Below are 16,805 nucleotides of genomic sequence, written 5' to 3'. Positions count from 1 at the left end.
CTCGATTTTTTGCCGATGGATTCACCTAAAATTCGGTATCAGGGGGTATTTTGACCCGAGAAGAACGGATTCGACGTTAGATTTTTAAACAAACCCTCATTTTTCAAAATGGCCGCCGATTAAAGTTCAAAATTGTCAACAATTGGCAACCTCGACTTTTTGCCGATGGATTCCTGTTAAATTTCAAGCTTCATCTTCAGGATTCTCAGCTTATCGTTTTCCTCCCACCCAGATACCCCCAAACATCGAGTTTCAGGCGAATCCATCGGCAAAAAGTTGAGGTTGCCAATTGTTGACAATTTTGAATTTTAATCGGCGGCCATTTTGAAAAATGAGGGTTTGTTTAAAAATCTAACGTCGAATCCGTTCTTCTCGGGTCAAAATACCCCCTGATACCGAATTTCAGGTGAATCCATCGGCAAAAAATCGAGTTTGTCAAAATTTCGAGCCTAAACGGGCGGCCATTTTGCAAAATTAGGTTTTTTTTAAAAATCTAACGTCAAATTCGTTTTTCTCGTGCCAAAATACCCCCAGATACCGAGTTTCAAGCAAATCCATGCGCAAATAGCAGAGGTGCCAATTTTCGGCCATTTTGAACTTTGACCGGCCGCCATTTTGAAACGGTTTGAGATAATGACTTCGGGTTTGCGCGAAAATTGTTCTCTTTTTATGTTCTTTCGAACGAGGTATCACAAAGGGGGTCTTCCCATTTGAAAAAAAAAAGTTATGGTCCGTAACCCCCCCAAGGGGGGGGCCCCCAAAAATTTTGAGGGGGTCAAAAAGTAGCTCCCTTTGATCTAAGAACACCCTCCAAGTTTCAAATCTCTACCTCAATTAGGTCAAAAGTTAGAGGGGGGGGAGGGGACTTTTCGAACACCCTGTATAATACAGCTTCAGATGCTAATCAAAGTAGGAACGAGCATTGAGCTGGGATTGGTTACTGTAGCAGAGTGAGCCATGTTAAATATATTCGAGATACGTTTGAAAATTGGTGACCAATGAGAGCTTCCACTTTCGGAGCAGTACCACACTAAATTTTTAAGATGAACTATTGTGGCTATTGAGCAATTTGCTAGTCTGACAGGCTCAAATCGTAGGATTCGTAACTTACGATGTAAGATGACGATACATTAGGATTGAAGAAAGAAAAATGAGAAAAAGAAACGGGACAAGGCGAAGACGAGGAAGAGAAGGTGAAGGAGGGTATAGAAGAAGAGGTAGAAGTGGGAAAAGAAGATAAAGAAAATGAAGAATAGTGAGAGGGAGAAGAATAAGAAGACAGGAGGAAGGGAAAAAACACCTTTCCTTCGTTTACTTTCTCGTCTTCTCCCTCTTTCTCTTCTTTTACCTCCAATTCTACTCATTTCCCTTTTTCTCTACCTAATCTTCTTCTTCTCGGTGTCTTCCACCCGCGTCCCCTATCTCATCCTTCTTCTTCCTCTTCTTCACCTGACTGCCGGCCACTTAGAAAAACTGCCAGCGGACGCAGAACATTTGAAAAAGCGTGATTTCACGCTAAAAGGTGAATTTTAGACTTCGACGTTTTTTTGATGGTTATCTATCGTGGCTTTTATACAGTATTTCACTAGTAGCAAAATCTATTCTTTCGGCTGTATCTATTGTTTCTCTTGCGCGCACCAGGCCCATTCAAATTACAGCGTGCCGCGGGTCTGATAGACTCTTATCGGTCAGAAAAACGAGCCGATGTCTGGTAAACTTGTAGTTAGGCGCACCGCACCGTTAACCCAAGACTCAAAAACCATCGAAAAAGTTGCTATTCATGAGAGAACGTTAAACCTTCAGGAAAGTAAAAGTTTCTACCACTGTCCGGATATTTCTGGAGGATCTCCTCTTGTCTCTGCATTCATCAGAGCCTCTTTCAATCCTTCCTTTCTTCTGGAACGGACGATCATCCATCGCATCCGACGAAAAGCACCGTGAACGCGAGTGTAAGACTGAATGAATTTCCGCCTTCACCTGAGACGAATCAATCACACTCGAGAAGCCGCCTTCTCCGGGGCCGACACTTGAATGCCCGTCGAACGAACGCGAGGGGGGGGGCACTGAGGGAAGGGAAGGCGAATGGGGGGGGGGCCTCTCCGTCTCGGGAGCGGGAAATGTAAACAAACACTGCACCCATGCACATTATTTTGAAAAATATGCCTACCGAGGCGGCCGGGCCGGAGCGACCTATGCTGCCGTCCTAACGAAAAACGCCGTATGAACCTTCAGGCGTTGCCAAATTTCCTTTCATAAAACGCGAATTTTCTGGTAAATATATGAAGATTTTCATCCCAATTTTTCAGATAATTTAGTTCGCAATTTTACCTAAAGACTCTGAAAAATTTTAAGGACAAAATATTCATAATTTTCCTAAAAAATAGACATTTTATCGAAGGAAATTAGGCAACTCTCGAATGTTCGTACGTCGTTCTTCCTTAGCACTGCAGTACGGATCGGACAGGGTACCGCGCTTGCAGGTCGCTTGTCAGTTTGTCCGTGTCAAATTGTGCGACTGACCGGGAGTGACCGCAATGCACTCTTTGCGACTCGATATCTCGCACGTCGCACCTGAGTTGAGCGTTGCCACACTTCCATGACTATCGATATTTTCCCATTTGAAGCTACGGTGAAGAATCGATTATTAAGGCGTTCGTTGCGGACAACTGATATTCGATCCTTCCCGTAGGAATAAATGGGAAACCGTTCGATTAGTCGCAAAGCACGACACGCCGCTATTTCACGGATCAAGCTCGGCGAGCTGATTGTTGAAATTGGTAGACAAAGAAGACACATGAAGAGTATGGAGCAATCCAATTGGTTGAAATGGTTCACTGGAAAAGAAAGAAAGAAAGAAAGAAAGAAAGAAAGAAAGAAAGTAGTAGTAGTAGTAGTAGTAGTAGTAGTAAAATAATTTTATTTTAAAGCGGTGCTTTAGCATCTAAGGCCATTTACACCTCTAAAGAAGGCAGTAATAGTAATAAATTTACATGGACAATCATCAAAAAGGATCAGTAAATACAAAAGGGTTGAGGGGAAAAGTTAAATTTTGAGATTAGTAGTAAAATAATTTAAAGAAAGAAAGAAAAAAAAAACCATTGGATTTAGAGTCCAGACTCTTAAAAACATCGACAAGAAAAAATACTCTTGATTCAATCAGATTTAAGCTTAAATCAAGAACCCAGCCTCTTGGTTTAAGCGGATTTCCTTATGATTTAAGCTAAAATCTGATTGAATCAAGATTTCTTTATCTTGTCAATGTTTTCAAGAGTCTGGACGCTAGATCTAATGTGTTTTTTTTCCAGTGTTGTTTCCTATAGACTAAGGGAGAAAATAATGGACTAAATATAAGGTCTCTCGTGGGTTGCCGTTAGTCAGTCTATTATTTACCTTAAATGTCCATTGCAGCCAATCGCTTCCGCCCATAGGATCCCTCCATAACCTTTTTGTCTTCATTGTCCATAGCTTTGTCAATCAATTTCAATAATCAGCCGGCTGGCAATATCTTCATAGGGAGCGTGTTGGAAAAGACCTCTGTGTGGGGAATGGTAGCGAATTGAGTTGGTGCAGAATGAGCAGAGAGGGGTGATGTAGTGGAAGGGGTAGCGTACACGCCCAGCGTTAGGCTGTGAAGCGTTACGTTATGATTTTATGTTATTGAGTATGATAAGATTAGGCTCCACACCAAGCAGGCAATGAAAACAACACGATGATCGTCTACGGTGAAAGCGGTCCGATACGATCTATTAAACTTAAAATTCGGTTATGATTCTCATTGTTCGGAGAAGTAGTTTACTGATTTTTTTTCTTTCTTTTCTACAGAAAAATAGCCCTGGGCCTAAATTTTGTTAGCTGAGATGGGCGGCGAATTGGGTTGCATAACCTTAAAATCAGCGAGCTCAGCCGATCAAAAATATCACGTGCGACTCTTGAGCGTTTCTAGCCCGTCGTGGTATTGTGGTATACACGAATGTCTCTTTAAGTGTATTTTCCGAAAAGCAATACAATTTTTCTTCTTTCTTCGTAACAACGAGAAAAAACTTGACTCAACATATTAAATAATTATAACGGTTTCTTTTCCGGTTGATAAGTGCACAGCAATTATGAACCGTTAAGACACAAAAAGCTCCGTCGCGCTACATCTCGCTTATATCTGAGGAATGCTACAGATCGGTCAATAAATTAAACAGAAAAAAGTATGGATATTGTTCTAGGTGAGTTGCTGGGACTTTGAATTGTTTTTGACAACTTTCAAAGCACGAGCCGAGCTTTTTTTCCAAGTAGAAATGTGCGATATGACTAGTAGCTTGTACTCACAGCTATCGCTTAGTTATTGTATATATTAAACTTAATAAACCAATAAAAATAATTCCTCCGAGCAAATTAATATAAAAAAAACCTGAAAAAAAGTCTCGACAGAATTCAAGGTCGGATGACGGTTGACTCTCGAGCACCGCTGGGATCTTACAAAACGTTTCAGACAAGCCACGTAGTCATCTGAATGCGCCATTCTTTCCGCTCATAACATATAATTTATTAAATAATTTCATTGAAAAAATGCAAATTCCAGACTGAAAAAAACCTCGAATTCTTTAAAGATATGATTCATTTTAGATATAGAAAAAAAAACCACAATGAATCACGATCGGCGCGGCTGAACTGGATCCTTACTCGCGCTAATAACAGGAATTTATCAATTCTTTTGGAGTGGAAGCGATAGCTAGATCCTTGCACAACCGTTAGTTAAAACAAGAGAACGTTAAAAAAAAATAATAAAACTCAAATAATGGAGGACCGATGCTCAAGGCGACTCTTGGTCCACAGTCCGACACGACCAAAAATGCGTTTCATGACACGAGCAATTTTCTAATCAAAGAACGGTTAATTTATTAATTCCCTGCCGTAAACGACGTTCTAGCATCTTTAAATTAACAATCAATCTTTTTATCTCAATTCGTAAAAACCACCTGTCTTGGTGTCTCAATTTCAAGTATCAAGTGTTTAACTAGTTGGTCGAGAAGCGGGGTTGCCACTCGTCAGGGAAATCCTCGCGTTGTGAAACTTGATGTATATTTCGGGGCGCTGATGTAAAGAGCTCCTTTTTTCAGGAAGATTAAATTTAAATTGCAGAGGAAACGTACCTTCTCGCGGGAGAAAACGTATGTACATGTAAAATTACGGGGAAGAATTCAAATCAGTGTAAAATGTGATAACCGTTCAATATTCCAACATGTTTGATTTCCATTGCACGGTGTATAAACGAAGTTGTTATTTACTTCCTGAATCATGAGCACGTTTTTACTGTCGAATGAAAAATTGATTGTAAAAATCTACGCGATAAAAAACAAACATTTTTTGGATTACGGTCTTTTATTCATTTATTTGGACGAAGTTTAGGCAAACTGGACCATTCTGCAACGCAACGCTGCTAGTATTTCGTACTTCCTTTCACTTAATTTCCAACAAATAAGTTGCATAATATTAGCAATATTACGATTCATTATTTCATGTTATATATTCCATCCATTTGACCCATAAAATTACACCCACACCGAATCTGCAGCGGATACAAACACAGTCCCGAGCTCAAAGGAAACTTTGCCATTTTGAATTTTAGCAGGCAAAAATCTGTTGTTTATTCAATTCCCAGGCCATTATTTATGTGCACAAAGCTCACGCGACAGCGGAAATTCGTTTCTGCGTGCAAAGTTAAGGCAAAAAGAATCAACAGACGTGATATTTTAAAACTCTAACAAGAATCAAATCGCCTATAATGTGAGAGATCGTAAATAAGTAATGTCGGGTGTCATATAAGTGCATTTATGAAACATCTATTAATAACTTGAAGGTGCTATTTTTGTCGGTGGAAATTTTGCCACGCTGGAACAGAGGGCCATAGGGCAAAGCGAAGGTGCGCTTGTAATGTGAAGTGTGAGATCATCGTCTCATTCTGAAACAAGCAAGGCTTCGGTGATCTACACAAGCAGCAACACTCGGACTCACACGCACACACCGGGCGACTACCCATAAAAAAGGCGAGAAAAAACGAGCGAAAAAACTGCAAGTAATTAGACTTTCCGTTAACTGCATTTACGTTTTATCGCCGAGCCATTGAGAAATTAGGTCGATAAATTTCTCTAAAACTGAAGACTCGCGGGCTGCGAGCGTCTCATAAACACGTCAGAAACGTCACAGTATGCGAGCGCGGAACAACAACATTAACATTAGCATCTTGAGGCCAACGCAACGCGCGTAACGCAACTAGACTCAACACTCAACATGCCTCGTCGGGGTCATAGATTTGCTGGTACGTTGAGGAGAAAAAGGGTGGATGATACATTTTTCATGCGCGAAGGGAAACATTATACGGCAATAAATCTTCTTGTTTACGTGACAAAATGTACGTAGAATTATAGTGCTGGGTCCACTTTAATGTGAGGTAAAATCAAAGCCAGGAATACCAACAATTGGACGTATTTCTACCAAAGAGACCTATGTGGGGGTGAGAAATATAGGGTGTGCTCTAGAAAGTTGCATAAGAAGCAATGTAAAAGTGGGCGTGATTCCTTTTGAAGAATTGGAAAAGCGGGATTTTACATTCTATCAAACAGACCTATGTGCCAACTGAATGCGGAACTCATGAGCCGCGGGCATGGCAAGAGAGCGTTGTGGACAAGGCTCATGAGATAAAGACGCGGATCCGCGGCTCGGAGTCTCCATCGTCGCCGCTGACGTCACTGGCGCTTTATTATTCTCATTCACTCTTACGGCCAGAGAACTAACGAGCACACCCCATATTTCTCACCTCCGCATAGGTCTGTTTGGTAGAAATACGTCCAATTAGAAATAGAGTTACAAAATGAAGTCACAGCAAAGAACCAAATAATTAGTGATTTTTTTTTTGCGATTGCTTATGAGTATTTACTCATGGAAACAAACAAATTGAAAATGAGCTAATTTTCTTTTTGCTCTGATCAGGATGCAAGCTGCTTTGTTCTCGTACATTAAAATCATCGGGAGGACCAAGTATACTGAGTAATAGGATGAAGGCGCCGTGATACAACTATTCGTGTTCCAAGGATGACCGTGTTGCAGGTAGGAATAATTGAAGGCGCTCGACCGCGGAGGTTCTTCCCTTTGTAGTATAAAGCAAAGCACAGGTGTGGTGCCGCGCGTTTAACGTCAGCAACAAAATATCGCTTTGATCAGGGATGTGACAAGAGAAGGATAAACTAGACCGGTAACGAAAGGACCATATTTTCAGCGTCATGTGCTAGCGTCTTGCCTAATTAACCATCGGCGCATGTGTATAAATACTTTAGTAAAAAGAGGAAGAAAAAAAAGGAGAACAAATGATATAGGGAACGACAAGAAAAATACAAATGGTGAAACATTTGTTTTCCTGCAACCGAGGAAGAACTGAAGGCAAGATTCATCGATTCTCATAGTTCCGACGGAATCAGACGGATGAATCTGACGAATTCTAAGAAAATCGGAGGATATTTTTTCATGTAATTTTCCCTTGTAACAATAGAAAAGCCATATGCCTTATAGCGCATGCTGCATTCTAGTACGGCAGAGGTAATTTTCATTAAATTAATGTAACACATTTGTTCTACAATGTATTTTCTCCTCTACGACCTTGGAATGACAATGCGAGTTTTACGTACTTCTTTATCAGGCTGAAAAACGGTCACAAAGGGTCACCTCCTATTTTGCTTTTATAAGGGAACACGCATAGAGAGGCGGATGCGGTTTTAGATCCGCCTTGCCCATTTCTCTCACACCCCTTGCGTATTGGAGTAGCAGCTTGCTTGTAACAATGGACCACTAGGCAAAGTACGAATTTAAGAAATCTGATACATGTTCCATAACCAGAATTTCACGTAGAACACGATTCGCACAACGAAAATTACTGAAACCAACTCCTAACGAAGATATTAGCGTTTTTATTTCAAATTGGTCACGAGGAATTTGAACTGCCCGCTCACAAGAAACTCAAAGCTCTACGTGAGTCAAATCGCGCCCTACAAGGGTTTCAGCGAGCTTCTCAATCGAGCAATGTTCATTTCCCACCATGTGTTGTTCAAACTATAAACAATTTGCTATAGCTGAGCCAAAGCGTCAAGATCGTGGTTGCCAGATTTTTATATCGCAGAGACTGTCATGTCAACGTTTAGCGCGCGATGTGAGTCACGTAGAGCATTGAGAACTCATGAGCGGATGGTTTGAATTCACGCATTAAGAATCATTAAATATCTTCGTAAGAAGTTTATTTCGGTAATTTTTGGTATGTGCATCGTGTTCTACGTGAAATTTTGGTTAAGAAACATAAATCAGAATGCTGAAATTCGTACCTTGTCTAGTGGTCCATACCATACAACGAGAACGACGAGCGTGTGTGCGAGACAGGGCTGTCAAAACGCCTTCAATGTCGTCTGCACGCAACACGGACATCCCTCGAGTACATATAGTTGTATCCAGGGGTTTTTGATGCAGTCACGTTGTTGCGTCGGGTCTGAGACGCACTAAAGAGCCTGCCTGCCTGTCTTGAACCACTTTTGAATAGGAATGAAACACAGTGCGCTCAGTGGTCGCTGTCCTACTGAACATAGGAGGAAAAACTAACGAGACGCGTGGACGTAAACTTACAAAAGGGTGTTCGATTTGTTTTAATTCCTTTATAAAATTAGTGGTTGCATGGAGTGTATCACTAGAAACACGGTTAGAAACCAATCACCGAAAAGCATATGTTATTTAAATAGAATATCACGCAGAACACGGTAGATTCGTTAAAAATATCCAAATTCAACTATGCGTAAAACATTATCATTTCCCGTGTTCGTAAAAAAACTTTGCAAAAGTAGCATTTGCTCGATTCATATTGAGCACTGGCTGAACTAATTTTAAAATGGAATAATTTTCCGATACACTGAACTGTAAAAGACAAAATTTAGGACTGTACATTACAGAAGGATGAACATTTTGGTGAAACCAAACTGTAATTATTTGCCAAGCGTTCAATTTATTTCAATAACCAATAGAACACACGTTGATTTTGGCTATTGTAGCGAGCGGGAAGTTTGAATTTAATGCAATTGCTAATATAATTCAAAAATGAAAGCTAACGTGTCTAATGGTTGATTTGGACACTTTCAATATAATCGACGTGCTATAAATGAACTTTGATAAGAGCTCGTGTCTTGGGATGCATTTAATCTTACCATGTCTATATATTGGCCCATTTTTGGCGGGCAGAGCATGAATCGAGCTTAGCAGAACTGATGGACGAACAGCACTGTTCTGCATGCCGTGCTAAAGAAAAACGCCGTATGCACTATCAGGCGTTGCCAAATTCCTTTCCAAAAATCACGAATTCTCTGGAAAATTTGTGAATATTTATCTTCCGATTTTCAGAGGATTTTGTTCGTAATTTGATCTAACAAGTCTGAAAATTGCACGGAAAAATATTCATAACTTCCTTCAAAAACAAATATTTTTCCAGCGGAAATATAGCAACATTCGAATGCTCCTGACGGCGTTTTTCCTTAGCGCGGCAGTGTTTGGCAATTTGTGAATATTTCTCTTCCGATTTTCAGAGGATTTTGTTCGTGATTTGATCTAAAAAGTCTGAAAATTGCACGGAAAAATATTCATAACTTCCTTCAAAAGCAAATATTTTCCCAGAGGAAATATGGCAACATTCGAATGCTCCTAACGGCGTTTTTCCTTAGCTCGGCAGTGTTTGGTTCTTGGGTAGCTTCGACTTGGCGAGCTGAGAGGACAGCCGCGTTACCTCGGCCGACGCGGGACCAAAAGCTGAGGCCGTCATTGCTGGAGCATGAAAAAAGTTGTGAGTGGATAAGGCGATCGGGTGTACCATACCACTATTCATGATCTCTTATTACGCAAGCGCCCAAGCTCAGATTGGTTTATGAGCGTAAGTCAACGAAAACCCTCATATCAATAAATACACTAATATAGCTGCGGGAGTCTGCCGCAGAGAGCCCGATCGCATGCCAATTAAAAGCGTTGATTATTCCTCTTTCGCCCTTTTTCCCCTTTTTTCTGCGCCTTCATGGCGTTTCGCGGCGATTAACGATTCTCTTCACGCGCTCAATGCTCAATGCTCTGTGTAGGTATCCTCGTCATCCTTGTCATACGAGTCCTGCAAAAAATCCGCTCGTATGATTTCGAGAAGAGTCGCGCAATGCCCTTTTTTCTCTTATCGCTTTGTTTTATGTAGTTTCTTAAAAGCCTCTAATCGAGGATAATGAGACCCGGTCGCTATTGACTGCAATTGGACGTGCTTATGCTAGAAGGAATTATGTGAATAGGGTTTGTGTGGGACATAGTTGGTTTTAGCATGGATACGTTCAATTCGTGCTTCGAATGCGGACTCTGCCCACCGGAGAAGGAGGCGAGCGACGAGCATCCCGGGTCGACCGCAAAGCTCAAGTGAACCGCGCTAAGCAGAAAGGACCCAAGCCACATCAGCTATTGCCAAATTTCATCAGGCAATATGATTTTTTACCTGAAAACGGTTGGGCGGATTTTTGTGCAAATTTCAGCGAATTTTCTGCTTAGTACGAAGCAAATGCCTTAAAATTTTCGAAAGAATTCGCATGAACGATCTCTTAAAAAAATTGAATTGCCCGGTTAAATTTGGCAATAGCTGATGTGGCTTGGTTCCTTTCTGCTGAACGAGGTCCAAGTAACTTTTCACATCCGGCGCTCGCGAACATAATTTCTGACGCGGACACATTGCGCGGGCGGACATAGTTCAAAGTTATGCTCGCCATATACGAAGGAAAAGAGATGGATTCTGGTCTTGAGAATAAAGAGAAGACGCAAATAAAAACAAGAAAAAATGAGCCATTATTCTGGTAGTAGGATAAAGAGTGTACAAAAAGAGTTACTTTATGAAGTCGTGGACTGTAAAGATAAACAGTCTGGCAAAAATTATAAATAATCACTGAAACGCACTTGATTTCTTCCTCCTATGCGGAGCGACTTTAACGCATAAATAGAAAAGTAGAGCGACGCGATTTTTTCACATACTTTTAGTGGGAATCAGTTTGGCGGATTTAATGTTAAAAAGTCAAAGTTCTCGATTTGAATACCAGCCCACGCATATACCTCAATTCCAAAGTCAAGAGGCCTTGCTAGGAAACAAAAGGATCTTTAAACAATCGAAAAATTACAGATAGAGCACGGTCGTTCGTAACTAGGAGATGCGAACGGGGTGGGACCGACAGCAGGGGTTAGAAATGAATACAAATGAGCGATTGATCGCGACTGATATTTATTTGCCGCACGAGACATGACTGGATGAGGAGTGCGTATACGGCGGGGGGGGGGGTTCAAGGGGCACGAGGGGGGTTCAAGGGGTACGAGGGGGGCACAAGGGGCACGGGGCAAAAGGATCTTACTAGGGCACGGTAGTTGAAAGGTGGAGGGCGTGGCCAGACCATCATTACTCACGTTACAAATGACTGATATCGGGATATCGCCCGCGATATCCATAAAGAATAACGAGTAACGAATGCCGATGCTTGAGAGGAGAACTGAATCACGTGGCTGATTGGTCGAGTGGAGTTGTCACTTGCTCATTCGCCCCCCTTGCCACCTGCGCGCATCGTTGTAACTAAAATAAACGAATTTTATTTACCTACGGACAAAGATTTTGTGTCTAAAAATGCCAATTGCTAAGTATTTTCGACTGTCATCGAAGAATGGTTAGGTGTTCATGAACTTGTGGTCCATCGGTTTGAACCGGGGGGGGGGGGGGATCTAGCTTTTACAAGTATGACTACATGATTAAAATAAAGAGCTTGAATCGGTGCTCATGCTAGCATATCTATGGTAAAATTCTCAAAAAACGTATCTCGATCGCAGTTTTTTAAAAGCTCCTGTTCAAATTCCGTTTTTTGACAGAGAGGGAACTAACATGAACATTAAAGAAAATTTTCACGGAATATAACGCACACAGATAAGCAAAGTCATAGACGTTTTCGCGAGAAAAAGTGGAATATTATGAAGAAAAAAAGTCTATTGCATTACAATGAACAACCTCACCGTGCGCCTCTGTGTAAACTCCGGATATATGACACCTGTTAGCAATTAATGATCAGGGATGATCATTTAGCGGTCCGCAAAATTTTGAGCCAGTCAACATCACCAATCAACATTAATTTTTTGGTAAAATGCAAAGTTCGGAAAACTTAATAACACGATTTGACCTCGAAGGAAGTATCGCATTTCATGAGGTTGTCAATTTCCAGATTAAATGTGGCAATTTTCTACGTTTAACCTCATTAATTCGTGTTTTGCGAATTGATTGTCTTGCCTTGCAAATAATTCTTGAAACTCAAGCACAAAAGTGACCTTTTGTCTCTCTCTTTTTTTTTTTGCATGGGTATCAAAGTTTGTCTTTAATTCGATCACAGTTGGAGTACGGGCCCTATCACCTCAGTATCTTTTAAGTGCTGCACTATTAAAAACTAATATCCGTTCAATTATACTTTTCGCCTCGTGGTCTAGCGTGGGGGTTTCGGAGCGAAAACTTGCCGAGAACGAAACCACCGTTCGAAGGAGGGGGATGAAGGGGAGGAAGGGGGGGGGAGGGCGAGACCACACAAGCCCAAATAGAACTGCAAGAGGCGGAGGTTGCTGAGGCTGATTGTGAGCCTCGGAGCCAGAGTTCTGACACGCTACAGAAGAGCTGATCATACATGGCCTTCGGAATTCGCCAATTTTTCTGCGATTGATAACGAATTTCAGGGCCTGTAAATATTTTTCTTTCAATTTTCCAGGGAATTATACGCTCAATCCAACACTGGAAAAAAAAACACATTGGATCTAGAGTCCAGACTCTTGAAAACATTGACAAGAAAAAATACTCTTGATTCAATCGGATTTTTGCTTGAATCAAAACGAAATCCGCTTAAATTAAGAGGCTTGGTTCTTGATTTAAGCTAGATTCTGATTGAATCAAGAGTACTTTTTCTTGTCGATGTTTTTAAGAGTCTGGACTCTGGATACAATGTGTTTTTTTTCCAGTGATCCACTGTGTGACGGCGAACCATGGGGATCTGAATCTGGGCAACGGCGGCGCAGTGCCCAACTAAAATATCCGGGCATTTGTACTACGAGAGTTGGCATTTGCAGACCCCCTGTCTACCCCATGGAGTCGCAGGCAGGAAGCCAACTCTTTAATTGCACAGTCAACGACTAACTGTACCAACATTATGGCGTGGCCTCGTGGTATACTCCATCTTTCGCGTCTGCGTCTCCTAACTCATCGCCGAGATCAGGTATCCGAGGGTGCATGATAAACTTTCGATGCAACCGTCGTTTTTCAAACGCTAATGAAAACGGCCTGCATTCAATAAAACGGAACCAACTGACGCCGTATATTGTCGTCCCCCTCACGAAAGAGCGTAACAAAAGTTGAGTGTTGCCTTATTTCCCCTCGCAAATTCCATTTTTGTCAGGAGAATCTTAGGCATTTCTGACTAAAAATTTGACTGATTTATCTTCTGATTTCATGCAAAAATCAGACAAATTTTGAAATAAAATTGCACAGTGCATCCTTGTGAAAAACTTAATTGCTCGGTTCACTTTTGCAACCTTGGAATGGAGTTACGTTCCTTCGTGCGGAAAACGGCGATATAAGCTATCTGCAGCCGGATTGTTGAAACTTTAACTGGCTATGTCGGCACGATAAGACAATAGCCCTATCTGCGCCGTGTAATATCGTCACCTTCCAGGCAAAGTATCACAAGCGCCATGCGACGTTTAAAAATTTCCGCCGCCATTTTATTTCTTTACTGAGAAATTATTGGTTGAATCTGTTTGGAAATTTCACTAAATTTTATCGGCAGCACAAAGAAAATTCAGTGAAATTTTCGGACAGCTTCGTTGAACAATTTCTCTGTAAAAAAATAAAATGGCGGCGGAAATTTTTAAACGTCGCATGGCGCTTGTGATACTTTGCCTGGAAGGTGACGATATATCGATTTTCGATTCTTGTCGTGCCGACATAAATTTCAACAATCAGGCTGCTGGCTACCTGAATTTACATTTTTTATCGTAGTTCGTTCTAGAATTATACTGAGCTGAATTTCATGATTTCTGCAGTTTTACCAGGATATTAACCTACAAATGATCCCGCTTCTTTAAATTTTGGAAAAATAACCGAGGTCAATGATCGGAATAGCTAGTTAAGTTATGAAAGAGATATAAGGGTTAAAACATGTCTCCTTAAATAACATGTCAATCGGAGTAAAACAATTTTAAGTCGATTTTCGGAGAACTAAACACTATCCTGAAGCCTCGTTCATTTGATAAAAGAATTCAATGAGCTTATCAAACTTAGAATCACTCTTAACTTTCTTCTTTTTTTAGTGTGATTTGGAGTCTGTCTGGCCACTAAACTCAGTTCACTGACGGTTGGACAGAATATGGTTGACGAATTTTCTTGAGTCTCAAAAAGTCTTGAATTTTCCCTTAATTTTTACGGTTTGAGGTATTTTTAAGGTATCTGATTTATCAAGGGTTCAGAGCGTGGACATGCTTTTCAAGAAATATATCAATCTGAAGCTGTTAAAACCGAAATAATGAAAAGTTCGAAAGCTCGAACGAAAAAAGGCATTATATTCACATTTTGATAATATTATGGTAAAAAAACAACTTACCGATGGAGCCCCAATCAGGATGCGCCAAATTGTTGAACCACCCGTCATATCGCTGCTTCTCTGTGTAGGCGTAGCGTCTCTCTGAAACATCCGAAGAGCGGGAAGTAAGGGTATTAGTGATAGAATAAAATATTAATTATTACAACACAATTCATCAAAAGTCAGGTTGCTAAACCCATATGCTGAGCACTCGACACGACTAAAGGTAAGTGTGCGGTTTTTTGGAATGGCCGACTTCATGGATCATGCCTTGCCCTCTTTCCGTCAAAGACGAGCATACCTCCCATGATGTTTGGAAAACTTTTAAAGGAGACGCTACTAATTTATTCTTAAATATATTTCCGGTATTCGTCTCATAACCCTGCAACTCTCAAATCCAATACATCGCAAAGATTCTTGAGGACATTACGCTACCAAGTGATAGTCGCATTGGCATTGATTGAGTCGCCTAAATACGTGCGCATGTAATAAATGTTCCACTCCGGAATACGCCGGGCGGAGGCAACTAAATTTTCTCATAAAAATAGACATTTCCCACATTTTCTTATCAATTGTTTTTCTTTCAACACAAGCGACACGAAATTTTAAACAACTGCTTCTGTTGTCGTGAGGACAATAGGCATATCTGTTAGGAAGCAAGATAATGAAATTGATGCTGCGGTTGAAACACCGCAACTTAATGTAATGTTCACTCACGATCACCGATGAAAAAAGCGAGTCTTAGGGAAGGAAATAAGACCAAAAATATTTCCTACTTATTAGCACGTTTAATTTAGATGTTAGGACTACATGATCGCAAGACAGGATTTTTTTCAACGACCAAAATTCGAGGGGGAAAAAACATTGAACTGACCGAGGAAGGTAGGCATTCTTTTTATTTTGAAGTGGAGTAGTATTGTCATTAATTATTAACCCGGTAAGGAGTCTACTCAATCATGCATGAATGAACTCAGCCAAGCAGGAGACAGCGAGCTACGCAGAGAAGGGGGAAAAAATGGATGAAGAGGAGGGAGTAGAAGAATGAGAAATATTCTGCTAATCTACAGCGCGCAGTGCTAAAATTAGTGTATTTTATCCGTATTTTTCTCGAGTCCGAAATGCCTGCATTTTGGACCGGTGTTTCAAACAAGGAAAGCACACCAAAGCAATTTACATCTCAAACCGGTCACCATTTTGCATCGTGTGGAATTCTTGTGTTCAATCGAATAAGAAGCTCTCATCTCAGTAAAAGATTAACCGAAGTTTTTTCTCTCTTAATTCCTTTAAATACATTACATGTGCACCGATCATTTCTTAGAATGATCAGATCTCATGCACTGTTCGTATGCACTGACCATTCATAGGCCTTTTTCAGAAAATTGCGCTCTTTTAGGAAAAGAGTAGCGATTCAGTAAGTTGGTCTGTTTTTTATTTCGTTCTTATTAGGCATTTTCTGACCTTAGATGTCCCACTTTTCATTACGTTCCTCAAATTTGAGCCTTTTTTGTTCAATTCATTTATTTTTTTTTCACGTTTGATACCGGATCAGGGGCTACGCCATGATGCGCAATCCATGTTAATCAGTTTGACGTAAGTTGAAAGAGAGACTAATGAGTAAAGAGGAGACAGAAGATGGTATTTTTCCCAATTTGGAGATCTTCAACGTCTTGGAGTTAGTTTTAAAAGAATTTCGAAGGCCCAAGACCGCGGTTTAACTGGGCTGCCAAGGTGAAATTTTACGCGCGTATGGCAAACATATATATCAATTACGCCCGTTTAGCTGACGCATTTTTGTATTCATAGATTCTTTTTTAAAGAAATAATATGTTACTTGTGCTCCTTTTACGACACACCGAGGTGTTCATTTCACTACTACTTCTGAATCATACACGCCCCATTCATTGAAAGTTGCCGTTGAATGAACTCGTAGTAAATTCACTCCTCGGCAAAATCCGGTGATACAACTTCGATGGTCAAAGAGTATCTAAGTGAGAAAATCAGATTCATTATTTAATCAACTCTGTACCGCAAGGAAAACTTATTTATAGGCTAGAAACTTTAAGGGATCTTCGCGACCCCTTCCTTAAGAGCGCACTAATTTCCAGCCTATTTTTCGTTGTTCCTGAA

The 16,805-nt window shown here is 40.7% G+C and overlaps 1 protein-coding gene across 1 annotated transcript in view; it reads right to left on the bottom strand.

Moving 5' to 3' along the window:
- Positions 1 to 14,806, bottom strand: part of Duox (dual oxidase) — a 71,790-nt gene extending 56,984 nt beyond the window's left edge. Inside the window, exon 1 of the mRNA XM_072300620.1 lies at positions 14,700 to 14,806. The gene's annotated coding sequence lies outside the window, so the exon portion shown is untranslated. The remainder of the gene's footprint in view (positions 1 to 14,699) is intronic.
- Between the last annotated feature and the right edge of the window lie 1,999 nt (positions 14,807 to 16,805).

The sequence above is a fragment of the Bemisia tabaci genome, chromosome 5 (genome assembly GCF_918797505.1).
Source record: "Bemisia tabaci chromosome 5, PGI_BMITA_v3".
Taxonomy (NCBI): Eukaryota; Metazoa; Arthropoda; class Insecta; order Hemiptera; family Aleyrodidae; genus Bemisia; species Bemisia tabaci.
The sequence above is the reverse complement of the archived record's forward strand: the minus strand, read 5'-3'. Positions and strand labels throughout refer to the sequence as shown.